Source organism: Nycticebus coucang, chromosome 15 (genome assembly GCF_027406575.1).
Source record: "Nycticebus coucang isolate mNycCou1 chromosome 15, mNycCou1.pri, whole genome shotgun sequence".
NCBI lineage: Eukaryota > Metazoa > Chordata > Mammalia > Primates > Lorisidae > Nycticebus > Nycticebus coucang.
The window spans coordinates 97,666,181-97,675,187 of NC_069794.1; the positions used below are offsets into that span (position 1 = coordinate 97,666,181).

Below are 9,007 nucleotides of genomic sequence, written 5' to 3' on the forward strand. Positions count from 1 at the left end.
GGAAGCTTGTGTGACCTCAGTAGGACATCTGCCTGACAGGGCCATTTCTGGAAGGTGGCCTGCCCCTGTGAAACACATTGCCACAGGAATGTGTGGCGGTGATCAGCCATGTGGATCTTCTCGCCCAAGGCTGGCCCAGGCCTTTCTGATCTTGGTCTGACAGTACTGGACAGGGAGTAGGTGGTCTGGGCTCTGGCCCAGTGATGTCCCCAGCTTGCAGGGGCCCTGAGACACCTCTTCCTGCTCCTGCACATCTTTGTTCAGAAATGAAGTGGGGGACCTGGATCTCCCTTGCTATTCTTGCCAGATCCTTAGTCCATTTTTTTTTTTTTTTTTTGGTTTTTGGCCAGGGCTAGGTTTGAACCTGCCACCTCCGGCATATGGGACCGGCGCCCTACTCCTCGAGCCACAGGCACCGTCCTTTTTTTTTTTTTGAGACAGAGTCTCACTCTGTTGCCCTGGGTTAAGTATCTGTGGTGTCATAGCTTACAGCAACCTCAAACTCCTGGGCTTAAGCAATTCTCTTGCCTCAGCCTCCCAAGCAGCTGGGACTACAGGTGCCCACCACAACGCCCAGCTATTTTTTTGTTGCAGTTTGGCCGGGGCCGGGTTTGAACCCGCCGCCCTCGGTATATAGGGCCGGTGCCTTACCAACTAAGCCACAGGTGCCGCCCAGTTTTTCTATTTTTAGTTTTTCCATTTTTAGTATGGGGTCTCACTCTTGCTCAGGCTGGTCTCAAACTACTGAACTCAAGGGATCTTTCCACCTTGGCCTCCCAGAGTGCCCTTAGACCATTCTTAAAATTGTTCTTAAGTGGGTTCACTCTGAAGGCTGAGCTACTGTTTACTTGACAGGGTAACTCTGTATGACTAAGTGGAAATATATCACTGCAGGGAGCTGTGAAAGTAAACTCAGTGAAAATCAAAAAAGGGCATTGAATTCTGGTTAGATGTGTTTGCTCCCCTAACGCTCAGTGCCTGGGCCCTGTGTTGGGGCAGTAATGAACATGAGGACCTGGGTTGAGCCAGCTTCACCTACACAGATGATCAGGAAGATCCCTGGCAGGAGAGGCTCCTTCACCAGGTGAGGGCTGCCTTTGCCTGACAAAAGAGGTCCTGCCAGCTGCTCACTGTCCAGATACAGCCCCCTTCATGGGCAAGGGGCACCCGCTAAATCCCAGTGGGTGCTCACTTCTCTATATCCATCTGGGTCTCTAAATATTGGTTTCACGTTCTTATGCCTGGAGACTGCTCATGCTGGCCCAGAACCCTTAGAGAGTGCCAGGGAAGCCCTGGGCCACCCAGGGAGATGTCCAGGAAATGTCCAGGCCCATGAGGCAGGAGGCTTTGGTTTCAGTCCTGGCTTTAGAACCAAGTTAGGAGTTTATTACTCATATATTCATATATTTAACAATTTTGTTTCAAGACAAGGCCTCTCTTTGTCACTCAGGCTGGAGTGCAATGGCATCATCATAGCTCACTGCAGCCTCCAACCCCTGGAAGTCGGGACTATAGGTGTGCACCACCATGCCTGGTTAATTTTTTGTAGAGACAGGGTCTTTCTCTGTGGCCTAGGCTGGTCTCAAACTCCTGGCTTTAAGTGGCCTTCCTACCCCAGGCTCCCAAAGTTCTGGAATCACACCTGGCTTAGCAAGTACTTACTGAGCATATGGGTTTTAGTAATGAAGAGCATATGGGTTTTAGTAATGAAGAAAGTGGGTATGGTCCTGCCCTGGTGAAGCTTTCATCATAGTGACAGGTGATAGTCAACAAGCAAGGAAACAAGATTCCAAATAGCAGTAGGGGATCAGAATAGGATTGGCAACATTAGATGGGGAGGTCAGGGAAGGCAGCATCTGAAATGTGGATGTGATACCTGGAGGTGCAGCAGCCGTTTGTGACTATGAAGCGGCAAGCATGAGGTCAGAGCCATCATAGTAAGAATGGTGCAGAGGGAAGATGAAAAGAGCCTGGGCCTTGGGTGTCATCATTGTACCACTGCACAAACCCCGGATCTTCATCCTCCTCCAGACTTTGTGAAGTAAGTGAAATGCCATAGTGATTTGGATTTTTCTAGCAGCAGAACCCATGTCTAACTAAAACAGACCTAAATGCCAAGATCCAACTACAAGAATATGTAAAGGAACACTTCAGGCAGAGGGAACACGTGTGCAAAGACCTAGAGGCAGGAATAAGCTTGAATGATTTGAAGAACCAAGTGCAGTGAAGTGTGATGAATGGGAGGGTCACGGGTGGGCAGGGGCTGCACCAGGTCCCCGGGGTTTTATCCTTTGCACAGTAGGAGGACTTTGAAGGTTCTGAGTAGGACAGAGATACGATCTCATTGAGGTTTTAGAAAGATCTTTCTGGCTGCCATGTGGAGCACAGCCCAGAGGGTGGGAGAGCAGGCAGAGGGACCAGAAAGTCAGGCAAAGGGTGGCAGACTCTGGCCTGGGTTGGCCATAGCGGGGGTCTTCTGGGGGCGCTGTGAGTGTGGCCCAGTATACACACCTCACATGCCCTCCTCTACACAGATGGACCCAGCCCCAATCCTGCAGCTTGTCAGCAGTGGGACTCTGCAACAAATCCCTTAAACATCTCAAATCCTCTTCTTACTGGCCCAATTGTAGTTCAGGATGTCAACATCTCCCGTACCACCCGAACTGCCTTCTTACCCTCTGCCTTCATTCTTCCAATGCTCCCGCCAGACCCTGGCCACCGTAATTCTTTTAAAACAGTTGATATAAGCAGCCCCTTCCCTCCTTAAAATCCTACAGGGTCCTCAGCTGTGGGCCTGGCTGAGGTCTGTGTGTTTGCCAGGGAATTGTTAGCTACTAAAACAAACAGGCTGAAAACCGCTCCCAGCTCAGACTATAAAACATTTAGTAAAGGTTTGATTTTCCCCCACCAGAAGTCCGAAGCAGGTGTTTCTTGCCCGTGAAGGGCTTTCTTCCACACAGGGACTCCGGGCCCAGGCTCCAGCTATCTTGTGCTTCCCTTGTTCCCCTTTTGCATCCAGCCTGTGGAGGGGAAGGAGAGGTCAGGGTAGGGGCCTGGGCCCTCTGAGAGCCTCAGTTACACTGCTCACGTGCCTGCAGGGAAGGCTAGGGGACAGCCTGCTGGCTGGGGAGGAGAGTAGCAGCATGGGCCTTTCTTCTGCTCACACCCACTCTCCTGATGAAGGATGACCTGAGCCCCATCCTCTCTCCACCGCAGACCCTGGACCACCTGGAGACATGCTGGCTCTCCACCTGTATCACCCTGTGACCTCGAAGAGAGATCTAGGTGCTGTCCCTGAGTCCACAGACGGGGTGGAACAGAGCCAGGCCGGGTGCAGCTAGAGCTTTCATTAGGGAAGGGGAGAGCAGGGTGAGGGGGAACACAGCAGCCCTGGCCCATTCATGGTACAATTCAGAGCGGCGCTCGGAAGCCCCCTGCCCTGCCTGTCTAGGGGTTTCCCAACTCTGCTATCCCAGGAGGTCACATCTGAGGTGGGGACTGCACAGCAATCCCTGGGTCGTGGCTTCCTTGGCAGTACAATTCCCTCCAAATTCTAGGGAGTTTTCCTTTCAGTAAGTTCCATGTGACCACACCCAAGGTACTTTTCTCCCACAGTTTTCCAGCAGCTTTATTTCTTTGCTTCCTCCTCCCCATGTCTGTCTCTGTCTGTTTCTGTTTCTCTCAGTTTACGAAACATCTCAACAGCCAGTGGAGCAAGTCACCTGCTTCGTTTGCACTCTGCTGCAGGACTCAGGCTGTTGCCTGTAGAACTGAGGAGGTTTAAATGGGCTTTTTAATGGGCTACTTCAGGGTTCTTTCCTGCTCTCTGGGGTCCATTTGCAGTTCACCTTTTCAACGTTGTGAGGCTTCCAACTCTTCCCTGTTGCCTTGTCCCATTAGCACAGCTTGTATCCCCCTTGTGTGCACCTTTCTTACATCTTGTTAGAAGCTGGAGGAACAACCAACATACATGAATATTTCACCACTTTCCTCAGAAGCTTCAGCCTCCTTCCCCTGGTCTGCCCTCTGAGCTATTGTAGGCTATGGTATAACAAACACTTTGGCCCTGCATAACATGAGTCCCCACTTTCCAACGTGCAGCGTCCACCTCCATGTCCTCTGCAGCCTGGACACCAAACCAGCCAGAGCTCTGGCAGCACAGCACTTCGATGTATTAGCACACTATCCACTGTAACAAGGAAACAACAGGTGCAGGGAGGCTGCGACATCACAGAGATGTGTTTCCCACTCACATCGCAGGCCAGAGGGAGAGTACATGGCTGGCAAGTGGTTGTCCTGTGTGTAGCGATTCAGGAACCCGTGTTCTTTGCAGCCAGTAGAGTCACCCTCCCTAAGCCCCTGTCAACAGTAGCACTAAGCAGTGGAACAGGAAGGAGACAGCCTGGAGGGAGCCCACGTCACATTGGACCTCGGGTCCCACCTGCTGCCAGGATGGCCAGGAGGTGCAGCTGTGTGCCCACGAGTGGAAACCAATTGATTCCATGTGGCTCACCATCTGCTGCCCCTCCCACCTGTCTACTCTCGTCTCCTTCCAGCCTCACTCAGTTCTTCAAGGATCCACAACTACCTCACCTCACTTCCATTCACCCACCTATTCATCCATCCATTTGCCCACCCATTCACCCATCCATTCACTCACCCATCTGTCCATCCAACAAAGATTCTAAGCACTAAACAAGTGCCAGGCAGTGATCTAGATGCTGGGGTACTTTGGTCAACAAAACAAAAAACAAACTCCCGGGCGGCGCCTGTGGCTCTGTGAGCAGGGCGCCGGCCCCATATACCGATGGTGGTGGGTTCAAACCCAGCCCCAGCCAAACGGCAACAACAACAAAAAAATAGCTGGGCATTGTGGCAGGCGCCTGTAGTCCCAGCTACTGGGGAGGCTAAGGCAAGAGAATCGCCTAAACCCAGGAGTTGGAGGTTGCTGTGAGCTGTGATGTCATAGCACTCTCAAAAAAAAACAAACTCCCACTGGTGTGGAGCTTGTATTCCAGCAGGAGAGATAATGCATAATAAACAAGATAAAATAAATGCTTACATTATTCTACAAGAAGAGATAGAAAGTTGGAAAATATAGAGCAGGATAAGGGGATGGGAAGTGGGAGGGCGGCAGTTTAACTGTGGAAGAAGTGGGAGGGAAGGCAGGAATTGGGCCCAGACTTGAAGTTGGTGAGGAAGGCAGCCGTGAACATATTTGAGGAAGAGGACTCCGGGCAGCGGGCACTGCATGTGCAAAGGTCCCGAGGCAAGTGGGCTGTGCAGCTTTGAGGGAGAGCAGGGAGGCTGTGTGGTTGGGGTGAGAAGGGGAAGAGCTCAGGGAGGCAAGGTCAGAGACTGGGGGCTAGATCACATAGGGCCTGCAGGCTGCTCCCCGCTCGAAGCCCACTCACCTTTCAGGCTCCAACTCACACGTTCCACTGCGAAGTTTCCTCCTGAATTGGGACAACCTTCAGGAATAAATCTCTCAAGGGGCCCCTCTTTGACTTATGGGTTCCACCTTCTCCCTAAAAGATTACTGAATCTCCCCAGCCAGATCTCCCACCTGAGCCCACGTTTAATGGCTGTCTCCCTCTTGATCCTTGGAAAAGCTCCTCCCAAGACAAGGAAGTTTCACTTTCGTTTCTCTAGTCCAGAGTAACATGCTCAGTCTGTCTGGCTGCGGGCCCTCCACTCTCTCATGCTTTGTCTGCATCCTCAGGCCCCGGGATCAGCATTCCCTCAGAGCACACCCCTAGCAGGTGAGGTGCCCCACGGCTTGTTGGCTGTGGGATCCCTTCCCTCCTCCACCTTGCAGAAGGCTGGGAGCCTGCAGACAGCACCCTAGAGGCCCTGCCAGCAGCTTTCAGTTTGTCTCCGCCAGTAGGAAGCACAGGAGACAGGAAGGAAGGAAGGAAGGAGTGCTTTGGGGGTGTTTTTGGTGGCATCAACAGCAGGGACCAGCAGGCACACACTGCTGGGTCTTGTCCAGGCAATGCTGCCTCACCAGGGGCACCCTCAGCAGCCCAGGGACCCTAAGGCACGTGTGGGTGACCCTGCTGGCTCCTCCAGCCTCTGTGCCAGAGAAGCTTCCTACAATTCCCAATATGCGGGTGCCTGCGCCTTCCCGCTCTTCCAACAAAGGTCATCACCAACCCCCCTGTGGAAAGCTCCCCCATTTGAAGCACATGGGCAGTTTCCATTTCTCTGACTCTTCACTAGCTTTGTTCTTGGGAGCAGGGGTGACCTCCCAGGAAACAGTTCCTCAAAGCTGGAAACTTGGGGTAGGTTACCTGCCCCATGGCCCCATACCAAGTAATGACCTCATTGTGGGGGTAGTTCACTGTGCCCAGTGACAAAAATAGTCCTTGCTGTATCATCTACTTTAAGTGGTTGGGGTGATGAGTCTGTCATTTGAAGGCAAAGCCTGGGAGACCAAATGGCTCTGCCTTTGGTCATATCCCAGGGATGACACCTAGAAAGACTCTGCAGTGGGCTGGTGGCTTCTGATCACACTGGAGTATCAGCAGAAATTGATAAACTCAGTTCAAGGCATGGATAGAAACTGGAGAGCATTTTTATAACCAGAAGTGAATCTCTTTAATACCTTGCAGACATGACTCTTACAACTGAAAGCACACCCTAATGTGGCCCTGCAGCTGCAGTCAGCACGCAGATTGAGTTCAGTTTCCCAGATCTCTGAAATTTAGGGCAGCAATCAAGGAGTGGGACCCTGAGAATAGCAAAGGGATGTTTAGGTGGACTTGAACAAATCTGAGAATGCTAAACTGAGGAAGAACAGTGAGTATGTGGTCAGGAGCCACACTAACATTTTTGCTTACACCCACAGCCTCACATGCAATCCAGCCTTCTCCACCCAAGCCTGTGCTCTTGCTCAGTTGAGCACCTTCTGGATGAAGGAAGAACCCCGTCTCAGCCTTCCAAATGAGCAAGTAAATTACTGGGAGTCTTATCTGTTTATTGCTTTCTGAGGCCATCTGCTGTTTTAAGTAGACCTCATGGCACAGGGTAGAGCAGACAGTTTGAATCCTGGTCCCCTCTAGTTGTATGGCTGCAGGCTTCTGACTGTCCCACACCAAGCCTCAGTCCTGCTCTCATCTGTCAAACAGGCCTAAGACTCCTGTCTCATGGCAGTGGCGACAGTTGAGTGGGGCAGGTGTGCAACAGGGCTGGTAGTTGCTATGTGGAGCCCCAAGTGGGAGCTGGGAGGGAAAGTGCCCTTTTGGGAGTCCACTCCTCCCTGGGTAGCCAGCAGATGGGATGAGGCTGACCCAGTATTCTGGGAACAGCAGCCACTGCTTTCCCTGATTGGTTCATGTGAACATGAGGCTGGCCCTGCCTCTTATGGCCAAGACCGGCGCTGGTGTGTCATCACAGGCTGTTCCCAGGAAGCCTACAAAGCTGCTCCGGTGAGGAAGAGGCCCCAGAGCCCTGGCTATAGGAGGTGGCAGGAACTATGGTGTAGGACCTAGGCTGGTAGGGAGGAACAGCCATGGATGGCAGTCACCCAGACTAGGGCTGGGACCCTGACACTATCACTGCCTTGTGAGAAGACCTCAGCCAAACCTGGATGATACTCAGATCCCCAACATCCTCAAGGAAAAGTGAGGCTGTGCCCAAAACACAGGAAAAAGGGGGATCCAAGGAAGGGAGCCTGGAGACCTCACTCCCAGCCTGACTTTTCACTCCCTCCTCAGGGATGCCCAGGGACTCAGGGGCTCTCCAGCCTCCTCACCAATTAAAAATAGAGCTAAAGACGAGATTGCAGGGGGATGAAGCCAGCCAGCCAGCGCCAGACCACAGCGCATGTCCTTTCACCAGGCCCCATGTGTAGTGTATTGGAAAGCACAACGTGCAGTCTGTTCACAAGTTTGAAAGTGACAAAGAGCTGGTCTAGAGACCACCCTTGACCCAGACACAACCCGTAACGGGTCCTGAGTAGGAAAGGCACGAGTTACCACCTATTTTGGCCAGGCAAGAAAGAGAAGCCCACGGAACGAGACTGGCAGGGCAGCAAGTGGGTTGCAGGGGAGCGGGGACCCAAGGGTTCCTCTGCTGTGCCGTGCACAAGTCTTGCTGAGACATATTAATTGGCCACAAGTGACCAGAGTATCCCAGGATAGCACAGAGGTAAGGCTGGGTCACCAGGCACATGAGGTGGCACCAGACAATGGCCAAGAGGTGGGCTAGGGGATTTCAAGGGTGTCTGTGGTGGGCCCAGAGCCCCTGGCCTGGGGGATGTGGTTATTGCTGCAGGCATGAGGCTCTCGGGGGACCACAGCCAGGCCCCACCTAGCCTGGCGGCCCCTAGAGTGAGGTGAATGGTACTTTAAGGCAGCCTGAGGAGAGAGGCCCAGGTTACACCTGCAGGGCTTAGGCCCTGTGCAGACCTGGCATGTAGACTCCATACCCCATGTCTGCTGGTTCAAGTACTGAGTAATCTATGGCCTGGCTGGTGGGCAAGTCACCTGCGAGGGCTTAGCACCAGGGTTCTGAGGTTGAGGCAAGAGCACAGTACAGACAGGCTCTTTCCACTCCTCAGGGCCCCTGCTATACCTCTGGGGCCTCCCAAGGGGGTCCCCGGTGCCACCACTACAGGGGCCTTCCTATGGGGAGACTGGGAAGGTGGTGGGCCACAGCCCAGCTCACTAGGAATCATAATGGAAACTGTGACTGAACTTGGGGAGGGATGTACAGATAGGGAAGGGGTGACCCTTTGGGAGAAAGGGAGGAGGGTCCTTGCCCATCTGTCCACTCTTGGGCCTACAACCTGCTTTTTCACCAGGAATGGGGTACCCTGAGTCTACTTCCTGCCAGCTGCGTTTTCCTAGAGACCTAGGGACTTCTCTAGCAGACAGTGCTGAGGAGGGTGATCTCAGCTCCCAGGAATTCCTGGAGGCCAGAGCAGAAGCTTCTCACATGAGGTGAGGGCTGGGATTGCAGAGGGTGCTTGGGATATCCCCACTGCTGGTCCATGCCTGATGCT

At 52.9% G+C, this 9,007-nt stretch overlaps 2 protein-coding genes across 4 annotated transcripts in view; both read right to left on the reverse strand.

Moving 5' to 3' along the window:
* TMEM11 (transmembrane protein 11) overlaps positions 1-8,997 on the reverse strand; it is a 40,110-nt gene extending 31,113 nt beyond the window's left edge. The window contains exons 1-4 of one of the 3 annotated variants that reach the window (XM_053563251.1): positions 5,415-8,997; positions 4,088-4,189; positions 3,723-3,938; positions 2,909-3,020 (exon numbers count right to left, since the gene is read on the reverse strand). The gene's annotated coding sequence lies outside the window, so the exon portion shown is untranslated. Of the gene's footprint in view, positions 1-2,908; positions 3,021-3,722; positions 3,939-4,087; positions 4,612-5,414 lie in introns of those variants that run through there. The other 2 variants (XM_053563253.1, XM_053563254.1) reach the window with 2 other exon arrangements.
* Positions 1-9,007, reverse strand: part of LOC128566373 (glutamate dehydrogenase 1, mitochondrial-like) — a 263,695-nt gene that overhangs the window by 77,022 nt on the left and 177,666 nt on the right.